Raw genomic sequence first — 15,703 nt, 5'->3', positions numbered from 1 at the left:
TCACACCCAAACACACATTAGAGCTAGACCCCAGGTACTGCCCTTAGCTGGAGAACCAAGTTACAAGTTCAATAAAACACCTGAGTGTATGGGTGACATACATACCAAACTGCCACACAAAGTAGTCTCTGTTTTAGCATCTACCTGTTAAAAAGCATTTTAATTCATACACAGATAATATTTATCTAATTTTTCTCTACTAAGCTTTGGAAAATACCACTAATTTGCTTTTTGACATATATTAAATGCTAATTCTTTCCTTTTTAAATGAATAATTATCCACAATAAATTCACAGCTTTTTGTGTTTTGACAGATTAATTCATTTGCCATATTCTAGTAGCATGATGGCAGGGGTAAAAGGCCTCAAATTAAACAGTCCTAAAATAATTCTTTAAAAGATGTGTTTTAACAAAACATCATGATGGTGATCAAAAAGGCTAAGATGCTGAAAATATAATGTGAGACACAGAAAATTGAGAGCCAAAATTCATCTTTAGAAAATGTTATGTCATGAGAGATTATAACAGATGCTTTATTAGTGGATTATAAAATGCCAAATCCTGAATTGAAATTTAGCCATACTTACTGTTTTTCATACTCCCTCAAATGGGTATATATTATGTGCATTATTCTGTATGAAAAGAAAATTAAAGGTTTATTTTCAATTATGGATAAGTATACAAAATTTGTCAACTAATTTTCAAAGAAATTTTATCCTTATACTTCTGGCGGCTATAGATATGCTTTTCAGAAATGCAAGAATGCATCTTCTAAATATCTTAATTCTCTAGAAGACATAGATTTATACATCTTTTAAATGTCCTTGTTACTGAATTCCTAATTGTCTAAACAATGAAATGCATGATGTGTAGTTGGAACCAATGACCTTTAAAGTTCCTTCCATCTTCAGTGCTGCATCTATCCACAATTCTTATAACTACTAGGTTTCACTTGTTAATGTTGAAGAAATGTAAAGCATGGAGATGAATATCTCCTGCTTTCCTACAATTCAAGTTGGTTCTAAAGATTAAAATGAAATAGGCTGGGTAGATTTCTCTGTGGTTCAAGGCATTTGTTTGCAAAGCCTGACTGGGTTCAATTCCCCAGTGCCCGTGTAAGCTAGATGCAAAGTGGTTTATGTGTCTGGAGTGACAAGAGGCTCTAGTGTTTCCAATTTCTTTCTCTCTTTTTCTCTGTCATATAAATTAATCAATAAATATATTTTTAAAAATAAAAAGAAATTGTAATATACAAGATTAGCTTATGTAAAATGGTTTCAAACAGCTGCTCCAGTCATAAAATGTGGCTTGAAAGTCTTTAGGGTATGTGACTTCTAAGAAGAACAGAGTTCATTGCCATTAAGAGGTTTTTAAAGGTAAAAATAAGAGTCCTTAATAAAAGATGTCTATTATTCAACCAAAGCAAAGGAATGGGAACTTGCTTAAAAATGTTTTGTGAGGACTGATGGAGGTAAATACTTAATCTGTAAGAAAAGTCACTGGAAAGGAGAACAATGCATCTTAATAGAAAAGGTTTTGACCTGCACAATACTCACTTTCCAAGAATTCTGCTAAAGATAGTTCAAAAGGCAGGTAATTGGCATTTTAATATTATGTTAAGGAAGATAAAGATAAATTATGAAAGTAGGATTAATGTGCAATGATCTGATAAAAAATTTCAAGGGCCACCAATATTTATATTTGAGCACATCATAATGCTTACCCAAATATTGTTTTGCTAAATTCATTCCAGAAATAAGTATACCCTGTTCTTCAAAGGAGACCAGATATGTGATAACTATGAAATCTTCCCCAAAAATTACAACTACAAAGACTGAGCTATATTGTTCTTAATATGTTTTGAAGTGATGATGATTATTGCTCTGCTTAACTATTTCAAGAACTTGATTTATCATCTTATTCACCTTTTATTAGCTGTGGACTTGGTGAGAGACATGATGATGCTGGCCTAATGCCAATAGCTGAGATCCTTTGAAGCTCAAAGCCAGCAGAGATCTCTCAGGCACCTCAATTTCTAGTGAAGCAATAAAGCAGTATTAACTGAGGAGGTGTTCAGTAGCAGGAGCTAATGCAATTGGAATTGAAAATCACATAGTATTAACTGTATATAAAACACTGTATTTAATATATATTGCCATTTATAACACATAGCAGAGAGCCTAGTTCCCAGCATAATTACCACAAGGTCCAATTTCATCCTCTTGCCCTCTTCCAGAGGTAAAACTGTAATACTTTTATTACATATATATATATTCAAAAAATGTATGTCCATTGGAAATCTTTAACTTTACTAAAGCATATCAGATTATTTTTCAAGGTATGTATCAAATTTACTTGACTGTGAATACATTATAATTGCTTCTATATAACCATGTTTGCTAACAGTGTATATTGATAATTAATCTTTCCTCTCCTCTTCTCTGCTCCCCCTTCCTCTTACCCTTACCCTCTTCTCCTCCCTTTTCCTCCTCTACTTTTCCCTCCCCTTCCTTTTCCTCCCCTCATTTCCCCTCCCTTCCTCTCCTCTCCTCTCTCTACCAGATTGGCCTCAAACTACTATCCCTCTTTTGGCCATTTCCCTATTATTGGGATTATAGATGTGCAACATTATACCCAGCAATACTCATTTTCATGTGTAAGAAACAATTTCTTGTTTCTCTTAATGTGTATCTTTGTAATTGGTAGTTGGATAAACATTGTTTCATGCTTTATTCTCACCTTTTACAAAATTCCTATAGGAACTCTCATACACTTTATTTATTTGATTGAAGCTTTCAGTTATAGATTTGTAATCGATTTTAAAAATTGAATTCTAGGTACCAGTCATTCTGTAGTTATGTGCGCTATAAATATGCTCTACCAATTTCAGGCTTGCCATTTCACTCTTGGCAAGGAACACTAGTTTTCATTTTTAATGTAGTCTAATATATCATTCTTATCTTTCATAGTCATTTTTGCATCATGTTTTTAAAAGAAACATCCTTAACTGAGCTCATAAAAATATGATCCCATATTTCTTTTAATTTTTTTTGTTTAGAAAATTTTACAAGTGATTCAAGAAAAACACAATTGAGGTAGAAAGAAACAGGAGACTCTAATGGTTAAACAGGTTTTTATTATATTTGAGGATTGTACAAATTTCTCAGTACCTCATTTATCATTACCTCTTTACATACACTTTTTTTCTATTTATCCATCTGTTTACACAGATATAAGTTTGTGTTGATGATCTTGATATGGATAGTAATTAGAATAGACTTCTTAGATTCTACATAAAATTATTAATTGAGGGCACTATTTCTCTTTAGCTATTACTACCTATATTATCCAACTGATAGGCTCCAGTTAGTTGTCTTACAAGCATAGGTTCCATAGACCTACACATTTTCAGGATATGCCATATATATATGTGTATATGTATATGTGTGTATATATATATATATATATATATATATATATATATATATATATATCTTCCGTGTTATTGGACCTATGTTTCACTAATACATATATAAAAAGAGAACAGACAACATGGTAATCTAGAATAAAAACTATCAGCAACAAGGAAAAACTAAACACTTCAGAGTTTTCTAGAGACTTTATTAAAGAATTGCATTTGTTTCTTTCTTTTTATTTTTTGTCCAAAGTCAGTGCAGAAGCACTGCATTAAACAAGCATTCTCCTCAAAGCCCTCTGAATTCCAGATTTTTTTTATGACAAGTTAATGTTTAAATGGATGAAAATGGAACCATTCCTTTTCTTTATATACAATACTAATGGTGCTGTAATGTTGTCCTAAAATAACAAGCAATACAATAAATGTGCTGTGATACTTTTTGCCTGGATGAAGCTTATGGCATATCTCAGAGTGGCCTGGCATTGAAAGGGTGACTTCAAATTCTGGGAACTGATGAACATTTCTTGTGAAATATTAATGACAAATTATATTTGCTATGGTTGTGTTCTGAATATAAGCTTAGATGAAATAATTGCTTTCTTCTAAGAAAAGTTAATGTGTTTCTTCCCTGTTTCTTTTCAAGTACCTTCTTGGCCTATGAACAGAACACTTTGAGAGCTAAGTATGTGACTTTGTGATTACTGATTAATGTCAGTCAAATCACTCTTGTATTGATTCCAAAATAACCTCAATTTTTAGATACTTATGAATTCAAAACTGAACTATAGGTCAGACTATTACACTATTCAGTTTTCTTAATAAAAAGTCATCTGAATTCCTGTTAAATCTTTCTTGGTCACTGTTAACAAAAAATGCTTATGGCAGACTCATAATAATGATATCACCAACATCCTTATCAAAGGATAAAATATTTAGAACTCATACCTATTCAACAGAAATTCAAGTGACAACTTCAGGATAACTCTAAGAGAAGACCATTTGTCAGTCACAAACCATTGTGCGTGTGTGTGTGTGTGTATAATGTCTGTAAATTCAGGAGTGACACATTGACTTTTGTTTAAAATAATCTACCTTATCTCTTGGCATTCCTTGTATACATATGCAAATACTCCTGGTTCCCGGCCTTGTGATTGGTCTGCTTCAGCTTAACATACAGTCATGATTTATCTTTGACAAGTACTAATAATACACAGAAAAAACTCCCATAAGACTAAGGTAATAATAATAGTACATTTTTCAAGAAGACCTAACTTATTTTGTTTTAAAAGTCAGATTTGGGGGCTGAAGAGATGGCACAGTGGTTAAAGGTATTTTCTTGCAAAGCCTGATGGCCTGGGTTTCATTCCCCAGTACTCACATAAAGCCACATTCACAAAGTGGCACATGTATCTAAAGTTAATTTGCAGTAGCAGGAAGCCCTGGAATGCCCATATTCCTTTATCCATCTCCCTTTCTCTCTTACTCTGTGTGTGTGTGTGTGTGTGTGTGTGTGTGTGTGTGTGTGTGTGTGTGTTGGAATGTATGGAAGGTCTGTCTTTACCTTGAAAAAATGTCATATTTTGGTTTTCCTGGCTCCTCCCAGTGCCCTGATGTGAGTTCACTACAAGGACTGGGTGGGTGGGCATGGTGTGGAGTGAGTAGGCCACAATCCTTTTTCCTGGCTCCTCCCCAGTACCCTGTTCTGGGTTCCCTGCAGGGACTATGAATGGGCAGGCACTGCAGTGTGGAATGAGAAGGCTATATCCCTGTCTGATGGCTCCTGTCAGCTCCCTGAGTGAGGTTTGAAATCAAGTCTTTTGCTCTGGTATCATGACTGTCAAATGGGTACCAACATTACTGTTCACCTGAGTGAAAAGGTTCACATGCCAATGGTGAAAAACTTGATTCCTCCTCAATAAAATAATCACCCTAAAATGGGTAGACAAAAAGCATGAAAAAGCCAATGAAAGTCAAATAACTGAGGGATCTCCACCAAAGATGCCTAGTCCTAGAAAGTAAGCCATCAATGAAATTATCAAGAAATCAATAAATTCATTCTCAAAATGAAAACATTACAACCAATGAGATCCTGATGGGAAAAAAAAAATCACTAAATTGGAAGCAAATGATCAAAGAAGCAAAAATTGTATTAAGGAAACTGAATAGAATCATCTCCTAGAGTGTTCAGCTTTTGACAGTAGGCTTAACTTGATGGAAGAAAATGCTAGAATCCTTCAAAGAAACATGAATAAATTGAAGGTAGGTCAAGGAGTGGAATATCTCAAGAACCTGCTGATTAAGCTTAATGAATATGTGATCAAATATAAGAATGAATTCCAGGAAGCATCAAGATAATCAGAGCTTGAGTTGAAATGATACCTCAAAAAAGAGATGGCCATGATACAAAATAACACAACAGAAAACAAAAACCAAATAGCAATTATAAAACCTCTCTAGAACCACTTACCAACAGAGTTACTCATGTGGAAGACAGAACCTCTGAGCAGGAAGACAAGGCAGAAGAAATTTACTGGGCAGCCAAAAACTTCAAAGTTCAAAAAATCAAGGGAACAGAATACAAGATAACTGTGGGATATCTTAAAATGCCCAAACATCCAGATCATGGGTATACCAGAAGGAAAGGAAGTCCTTGTCAGAGGCATAGAAAGATATATATCAAAATTATTGAAGAAAATTTTCCAAATCTCTCAATAGAGAGGCCCATCCAGATATAAGAAACCCATAGAACACCAAACAGACATGACCAATGAAGATACTCTCCAAGACACATCATAGTAAAAACTCTTAATGAAAACAAAGAGAAAGTGTTAAAAGCAGCAAGAGAAAAACAACTCACCACATACGGAGGCAATGCAACCAGAATTACATCAGATTTCTCGAAAGAAAACATGAAAGCCAAAAGGGCCTGGAATAGAACACTTCAAAGTCGGAAAAAATATGGCTTCCACCCCAAAGTACTCTACTCAGGAAAAGTAGCCCTCATAATAGATGGCAAAAGAAAAATGTTCCATGAAAAAAGTTAACCTTATGAATATGGGAACACAAGGCCACACCTGGAGAGAATACTTGAGGGAATATTCCACACAGAACAGTCAAACACCCCATCCTAGAGCCAAAATTATAAAATCAACCAAAGTAGACAGGGCTCCAAATAGTACAAAACATAAGAAAGCACCAAACCCCCTAAACACTTTATCATAGCAGGGATTAACTCAAACCTCACAGAAGTAAACTTAAATATTAAAGGTCTTAACTCACCCATCAAAAGACACAGGTTTTCAAGATGGATCAAAAAATTGGACCCTTCTATTTGCTTTCTTGAAAAAGCACAACTCACCACTAAAGATAGATACCTCCTCAAGGTTCAGGGTATGAAAATGATATTCCAAGCAAATGGAAATAAAAAAAAACAAGTAGGTGGTGCTATATTAATATCTGATAAAGCAAACTTCAAAACAAAAGGAATTTTAAAAAGGACAAAGGAGGCCACTTATCACTCATCAAGGGAATGAACCAACATGAGAAGATCACAATCATAAATATATATGTGCCAAATGCAGGTGCACCACAGTTTATAAAACAAAATCTAATTGACAATAAAACAGAAATAAACACCAACACCATCATATTCAGAGACTTCAATACACCACTTTCATCAATAGACAGATCATCCAAGCAGAAAACTAATAGTAAAATAATAGAGCTCAATAATATCATAGATCACCGGGCGTGGTGGCGCACGCCTTTAATCCCAGCACTTGGGAGGCAGAGGTAGAAGGATTGCTGTGAGTTCGAGGCCACCCTGAGACTCCATAGTGAATTCCAGGTCAGCCTGGGCTAGAGTGAGACCCTACCTCAAAAAAACAAACAAACAATATATATATATATATATATATATATATATATATATATATATATATATATATATATATATATATATATAATCATAGATCAAATGATCCTAAGGGATATCTACAGAACATTCCACTCCATCTCTATACAATACACATTCTTCTCAGCAGACCATGGAACCTTCTCCAAAATTGACCATATACTGGGCCAAAAAACATGCCTTCATAAAACCAGGAAAACTTAAGTAACTCCCTAGATAATGTCAGATAACAATGTGTTGCAGTTAGAAATTAACAAGAGACAAACAAAGATCTCCATCAGCTACTGGAGACAAAACAACAAACTTTTAGACAATGAATGGGTCATAGAAGAAATCAAAAAAGAAGAATTGAATGATAATGAAATCACAACCTACTAAAACTTATATTATACAATGAAAGAAGCTGTAAGAGGGAGGTTCGTAGCCATAGATGCCTTCATTAAAAAGACAGAGAGGATTTGGGGTGGAATTTTTTTGTAGATGTCTGTTAGGACTAAATTTTCTATGGTTTTGTTGAGCTCTCTCATTTCCCTGTTGATTTTCTATGTGGATGATCTACGTACACCTGATAATGGTATATAGAAATCCCCAATTTTGATGATGTGGTCGTTATTTCTGTTTTATTGCCAAGTAGGTTTTGTTTTATGAATTGGGGTGCACCTGTGTTTGGTGCATAAGATTGATTATTGTGATATCCTCTTGATGGATTGTTCCCTTGATCAGAAGGAAGTGGCTTTTTTGGTTACTTCTGGCTTGAAGTCTATTTTATGTGATATTAGTATTGCTACTCCTTCATGCTTCTTCTTCCTGTTTGCTTGGATTACAATTTTACACCCTTTCACCCTGAGGAGGTGACTGTCCTTAGTGGTGAGGTGGGTTTCTTGAAGACAACAGATTTCAGGGTCTAATTTTCTGATTCACCCTGTGTGGTGGTTTGATTCAGGTGTCCCCCATAAACTTAGGTGTTCTGAATGCTAGGTTCCCAGCTGATGGAGATTTGGGAATTAATGCCTCCTGGAGGGAGTGTATTGTTGGGGGCGGCCTTATGGGATTTATAGCCAGTTTCCCCATGCCAGTGTTTGGCACACCCTCCTGTTGCTGTGGTCCATCTTATGTTAGCCAGGGGGTGATGTCCAACCTCTGCTCATGCCATCGTTTTCCCCTGCCATCGTGAAGCTTCCCCTCAAGCCTGTAAGCCAAAATAAATCTCTTTTTCCCAGAAGCTACTCTTGGTTGGGTGATTTCTACCAGCAATGTGAACCTGACTACAACAGTAAAATGGTACCAGAAGTGGAGTTGCTTCTAGACACCTGACTATGTGGCTTCAGCCTTTTGTAGCTGATTTTTCAAGAGGAATGTGGAAGGAGTTGAAACCCTGGCCTAAGAGATGCCTTGCAGTGCTGTAAGTACAGCTTGATGGTCTATCCTGGTCAGAGCAGAAAGACCTGAAGGCAGTAAGAACTATGGACTGTGAGGTTTGGCATATGAGGGTGAGAAACAGCTTTTGCCTGGACTGGGCTAGCAGTCTGTGTGAGAAGCTTGCTCTTGTGCCCATGTCCTAAGAAGTTGTGCAGGGTTGCTTAGTGTAGAAATGAACTGGTGTGTGCAGAGGGATATGGCACAGAAAGGAAAATCTTTGGGTGAATTGCTGCCCATTCAGCTGCAACTGAGAGATAACAACCTTTGAGACTGGGCTAGCTGACCTGCGCTGGGGCAACAAGAAAAATGTAGACTCTTTTGAAAGGGCCTGAGTGCTCAAGGAGTGTCCTGTTCTTCAAAGTCTGCTTTAATCCCCCCCTGGATTAACAAATTGGCACCTACCTGGTATCGTGGAGTATAAAATGCTGGAAAGAGGGTCATTGAGTTTGCAACATGGTCTTGTGTTTTGGAAATGGCCATGGGCAGTGTGAAGCAGGTTTGCTGGTTGCCTGCATAGAGACCCCATGGAGCCATGAGGATGAACCGTCGCTTGCAGTGGAGACCCAGTGGAGATGCCGGGACCATGAGATGGCTGCCGAGGAGCTGCCGGCCCCAATGAAGTTTCCCAGGACTGTGAATAGCCTAGCTGGAGGGGCAGAACTGGAATGCCAGAGACTTGTTGCTGGTTAGAATTATCGGACTTGAAGATTTGTCACTGGCTAGAGTTGCTGGACTTGAAGGTACAGAGTTTGATGTTTGCCCTGGTTGTTTTAAATCTTGTATTGGTTGAATGTTTCTTTGCTATGCCCAATGCCATCTTTTGCAGTGTGAATATTTATTCTGTGCCATTCTGGGTTTTTTGAGGTTATATTTTGGTATTATGGCTCAGTTAAAAGATCTTGAACTATGGGGATGTATGAACATCATTGAGATTGATTAAAACTATGGGGATTTTTAAAGTCAGACTGAAAGCATTGTATTTTACATCATGTATGGATATCAGTTTATGGGGGCCAGGGGCGGAATGTGGTGGTTTGATTCAGGTGTCCCCCATAAACTTAGGTGTTTTGAATGCTAGGTTCCCAGCTGATGGATATTTGGGAATTAATGCCTCCTGGAGGGAGTGTATTGTTGGGGGCGGGCTTATGGGCTTTATAGCCAGTTTCCCCATGCCAGTGTTTGGCACACCCTCCTGTTGCTGTGGTCCATCTTATGTTAGCCAGGGGGTGATGTCCACCCTCTGCTCATGCCATCGTTTTCCCCTGCCATCGTGAAGCTTCCCCTCGAGCCTGTAAGCCAAAATAAATCTCTTTTTCCCAGAAGCTACTCTTGGTTGGGTGATTTCTACCAGCAATGCGAACCTGACTGCAACACCCTGTTAGCTTATGCTGCTTGATGGGTGAATTAAGGCAATTGATACTTAGGGTAATGAATGTGAGGTTTAATTTGATCTCTGCCATATTATGTTGGTTTACATAGTTTTGTGCTTTCTTGTGTTTTGTACTATTTTGAGCCTGGAAACTGAACAGCACACTTTTAAATGATAAATGGGTAGGGTACAAAATAAAAAACATAATTACAAAATTTCAGGAAACAATAACAATGAGAACACATTGAACCAAAACTTATGGGACACAATGAAGGTTGTCCAGAGGGGAAATTTCATAGCACTAAATGCCTTCATAAAAAAACACAGAGAGATCCCAAATCAATAACCTAGCCATTCACCTAAAGGCACTGGAAAAGCAAGAAGAATCCAACCCAACAAGCTCCAGATGGAAAGACATAATTAAGATCAGAGTAGAAATTAATGAATTGGAATCTACGAAAATTGATGAAATAAAGATTTGGTTCTTTGAAAAAATAATCAATATTGACAGCCCCTGAACAATTTGATAAAGTGGGAAAAAAGAGGCAATTCAAATTAACAAAATTAGAAACAAAAAAGGAGAAGCCACAACAGACATAAGTGAAATGGGGAAAATCATCAGGTCTTACTTCAAAACCCTCTACTACACAAAACTGGAAAATATGGAGGAAATGGATAAATTCCTAGTCATATACCATCTACAAAATGTAAACTCAGAGCAGATTAATCTCCTAAACAAACCTATCACATCCATTGAGATTGAAAAGGTAATAAAAAAAAAAAGTGAAGAGTCCAAGACCAGATGGCTTCTCAGCTGAATTCCTTTATTTAAATTTTTTTGTTCATTTATTTATTTATTTGAAAGTGATAGAGAGAGAAAGAGGCAGATAGAGAGAGAGAGAGAGAGAGAGAGAGAGAGAGAGAGAGAGAATGGGCATGCCAGGGCTTCTAGGCACAGCAAACGACCTCCAGATGCATGCACCCACTTGTGGGTCCTGGGGAATCAAGCCATGAACCAGGGTCCTTAGGCTTCACAGGCAAGTGCTTAACTGCTAAGCCATCTCTCCAGTCCTTCTCAGCTGAATTCTACCAAACCTTCATGGAAGAAATGAAACAAAACTTTCTGAAAGTGTGCCACACAATCAGAGATCAGGGAAAGCTCCCCAACTCCGTCTATGAAGCTACTATCACCCTAATACCAAAGCCAGGCAGAGATGCCAGAATAAAAGTAAACTACAGGCCTATTTCCCTGATGAATGTAGACACAAAGATCCTGAACAAATTCCTTGCAAACTGAATCCAACAACATACCATAAGCATTATTCATGTTGATCAAGTGGGCTTCATCCCAGGAATGTAGGGGTAGTTCAACATACAGAAATCTGTCAATGTAATACACCACATAAACAAGGTTAACACAAAAGCCACATGATCATTTTGATAGATGAAGAAAAGTCCTTTGACGCTACACAACATCACTTCATGATCAAAACATTGGAGAGAATAGGCATGATAGGCTTATATCTTAACACAATCAAGGCTATATAAAACTTCTAAAGCACAAACAATACTTAATAGAGAGAGATAGGAGGAATTCCCATTGAGTTCAGGAACAAGACAGGGGTTTCCACTCTCACCTCTGCTTTTCAATATAGTACTAGAAATCCTACCTCAAACAATAAGACAGGAGAAAGAAATAAAAGGGATACAATTTGGAAAGGAAGAAGTTATGTTAGCACTATTCTCAGATTACATGATTCTATACATAAGAGACCTGAAAGCCTCCATTCCAAAACTCTTAAATGTGATAAACTCCTTTAGCAAAGTAGCAGGATATAAAATCAATGCACAAAAATCAGTACCTTTCTATATGCAAATGACAAACATATGGAGAAAGAAATAGGTGATATTTTCCCATTTTAAATAGCAATAAAGAAAAAATAAAACACCTTGGAATAACATTAACCGAGAATGTGAAATATCTATACAATGAAAACATAAAAACACTCAAAAAAGAAATTGAGGAAAGACTTGAGAAAATGGAAATACTTCCCATGCTCCTGGATAGGCAGAATTAACGTTGTCGAAATGGCAATCCTACTAAAGGCAATATATAGATGTAATGCAATTCCAATCAAAATCCCAACAGCGTTCTTCACAGAGATAGAAAAAATGATCTCAAATTAATATGGAAAAGAAGGCCTTGGATATCCAAGCATACCCTAAGCAAAAGAAAAACTTCTGGAGGCATCACCATACCTGTTCTAAAGGTATATTACAAAGCCATAGTAATAAAAACAGCATGGTACTAACATAAAAACATGAGTATAGACCAATGGGATAGAACTGAGGACCCACACTTTGGGTCAAGTACCTACACCAACTTGATATTTGACAAAGGTACTAACAATATAGGCTGGAAACATGACAGTATCTTCAATAAATGGTGCTGAAAAAACTGGAAAACCATATACAAGAAATTGAAACTTGATTCACATATCCAGCCAAGGTCAACAAGCAAGTCCAAAGGGATCAAAGACCTCAATATAACACCAGAAACTTGGCTACTACTGGAAGAAAATTTAGGAGGAACATTCATGATATAGGAATGGGAAAAGGCTTCCTGAACAAAACCTTGGTAGCAGAGGAATTTAAGCCATCATTCAACGAATGGGATTTTATGAAGCTGCAAAGTTTCATCACAGAAAAAATGTACAATAAGCATATCCAATAGATTACCCACGGAATGGGAGAAAATATTTGCTGAATATACAACTGACAGAGGCCTAATTTCTAGAATCTACAAAGAACTCAAAAACCTAAGCAATAACAAGTCAAACAAGCCACTCACACAATGGGGCAAAGACCTGAACAGGCAGTTAGCAGAGGAATAAATACAAATGGCAAATACACAATTAAGGAAATGTTCATCATTCCTAATCATCGAGGAAATGCAAATTAAAACATTTATGAGAATCTACCTTACCCCAGCAAGGATAGCCAACAACATAAAATCAAATGCAAATAAATCCTGGCAAGGATGTGGAGAAATAGGAATCCTCACTCACTGTTGGTGGGAATGTGAGATGGTCAATCACTTTGGAAAGCAATATGTAGACTCCTAAGAAAGCTGACTATATAATTACCAACAGACCCAGTTATTCCCTTACTGCAAATGTTCTCTAAATGCTCTATGCCTCATTTCAGAGATATTTGCTCAACCATTTTACAGCTGCTAAATTTGTAATAGGCAAGATCTGGAACCAACCCAGAGGTGCATCATTAGATGAATGGATAACTAAAATGTGGTATACCTACATGATGGAATTGTACACAGCAGTACGGAAAAATACACAATGAAATGTGAAGAAAAATGGTCAAATCTGCAACAGATCATTCTCTGTGAACTCACCCAATCACAGAAAGATAATGGCTGTATAGTCTCACTCATCTACAGCACCTAACCTGATTCTACCCAAGATACTGACATACCCAGCAAGCATCTCAAGGACTGGACATTGGGGAAGGTGGGGATATAGGGGTGGGTAAGGGAGGGGGTGAGGGACACAAAATTGGAAAAAAAACAGCAATGGTACCATAAAACTCTGTATCCTAAAGACAGACCAAATGATTGAACCTTCACCAGGTCCTTAGAAGGAACTCTGGATTCATAAGGCCCTGGAGATGGTATAAAGAAAATTGACCTTTGACTCCTCCTGTTTCTGTTTTTCTTTCTCTTTATGTCTCCCTCTTCTCTCTCATCTTTTTAACTCTTTTATAACACTTAACTTTTTCTTCCTTATCTTCTTGGGTGCTGACCTGTAACACCCAGTACCAGCAGGTAGATATCATCTACATTGAGTATTTGATCAGAAATACCTACAAGGTTTCCAAAAAACTAAAGACAGATTTCTGTCAGAGCACTTGATGACCCCCACAGGTTAGTGGTAAGACCCTACTGCTAAAAACAACATACACCGTTGGCACATAATATGGAGTGACATGGTTGGAAGATGGAAGAATTTCAGTCCCCAGACAGTTATTCTAGTGCCAGAAGGTGGTTCATGAGCTACTGGGGAAAAAGACCAATATCTATCCAAGCAATGCATGGTCTATCCTATTTAGCAGCAAACAACCTGATGTGATGCTCATACAAGTGCAATAGTGTTGGTTAGCCATGGTGGGAAACCAATGGCTCTCAATTTAGCTAATTGATCTGCTCAGTGGAATGGAACCCATTGTTGGAGCTGGGAAACAAGTCAAATCCATATCCAAAAATGAGCCCACTCTCCATCAAAATCTCTCTAAAAAATAATGGTTATTGATCATCAGCAATAGGACTTACGGTTAAGATGGCAGCATAGGAACCACGCCAAAGAAGCAAAGGGGAGAAAAAGCCAAAGAAAACCCAGAAAAATACATACTTTTTTTTTTCTAAAAAGTGAGGTATATAAGAAATTAAAACAGCAGCAGAGAAGTAGGAGAGATCCAGAGCCCACACAGGCAGGCCAAAACAGCTCCAGCAGTGGAATCAGCAGTGGAATCCATGGATCCAGCTCGAGTAGCAACAGCAGCAGATCTGGCACCAGCAACAGAGGCTCCAACAGTGGGATCCAGCAGCGACGGCTTTAGCAACAGAAGGGACAGGTCCAGCAGCAGTAGCTTAAGCAACAGCAGTGGCAGATCCAGCAGTGGCAGCTTCAGCAGCAGCAGTGGTGGATCCAGATGATAGTGACAGTCTGCAGGACCACAGTTTCCAGGTTTGATTTTCCCCTCAGAAAAACCCAGTGCCCAGCAACAGAAAACAGAACAGCGATCCAGCAACCCAGCCACACTACTTTACTGAGACAAAAATCATCCAAAAAGGTACCTGGGATTGCACCAGGAAAGGGTCTCATTTGGTCACAAGCTGACTTGGAACCCTCAACAGACCAGAAATCTTAACCTCTTTGTTGATAGAGGATCTGGTTGTTATAATACCTACTCTTGCATAAATACTTGGTGCTGTTTTTGATTGAATGTGTACAGTGTTAAGTAAATTTTGGAATCTATCTATATTTGTTCCACTAAGCCTACTTGAATACTCCCATAGTAGGCAAACTCAACCCCTAGGAACACTTGTCTAGATACTCTGAGAGTGTTAAGAGCCACACCATGAAGATATATAACATTAAATAAATTAATACAGCTAATAATACCCAGCCAACTAGAAAATCCAAGCATTAATTAAATCATGATGCAAAAATATATACACTATAACACAAGAAACACCAAAATCAAGACAATATAAATCCACCAAAAAGCAGTAATGAATCCGAAATGACCTCCAGTGAGAACAAGTTAGAGGAAATGCCTGACAAAGATTTCAAAAGAATGATTGTAAATATGTTCAAAGAAGTCAAAGAAGAAATCAAAGGAATCAAAGAGGAAATCAAAGGAATCAAAGAACACACAGGACACCAATTTAACTAAATAAAGAAGTCAATACAAGACATAAATAAGGAAATAGAAATAATAAAGTAAAACCAGTCAGAATTACTAGCAATGAAGAACACAGTTAATGAAATAAAAAACTCTAGAAAAT

The sequence above is a fragment of the Jaculus jaculus genome, chromosome X, assembly GCF_020740685.1.
Source record: "Jaculus jaculus isolate mJacJac1 chromosome X, mJacJac1.mat.Y.cur, whole genome shotgun sequence".
In the NCBI taxonomy this organism is placed as follows: domain Eukaryota; kingdom Metazoa; phylum Chordata; class Mammalia; order Rodentia; family Dipodidae; genus Jaculus; species Jaculus jaculus.
The sequence above is the reverse complement of the archived record's forward strand: the minus strand, read 5'-3'. Positions refer to the sequence as shown.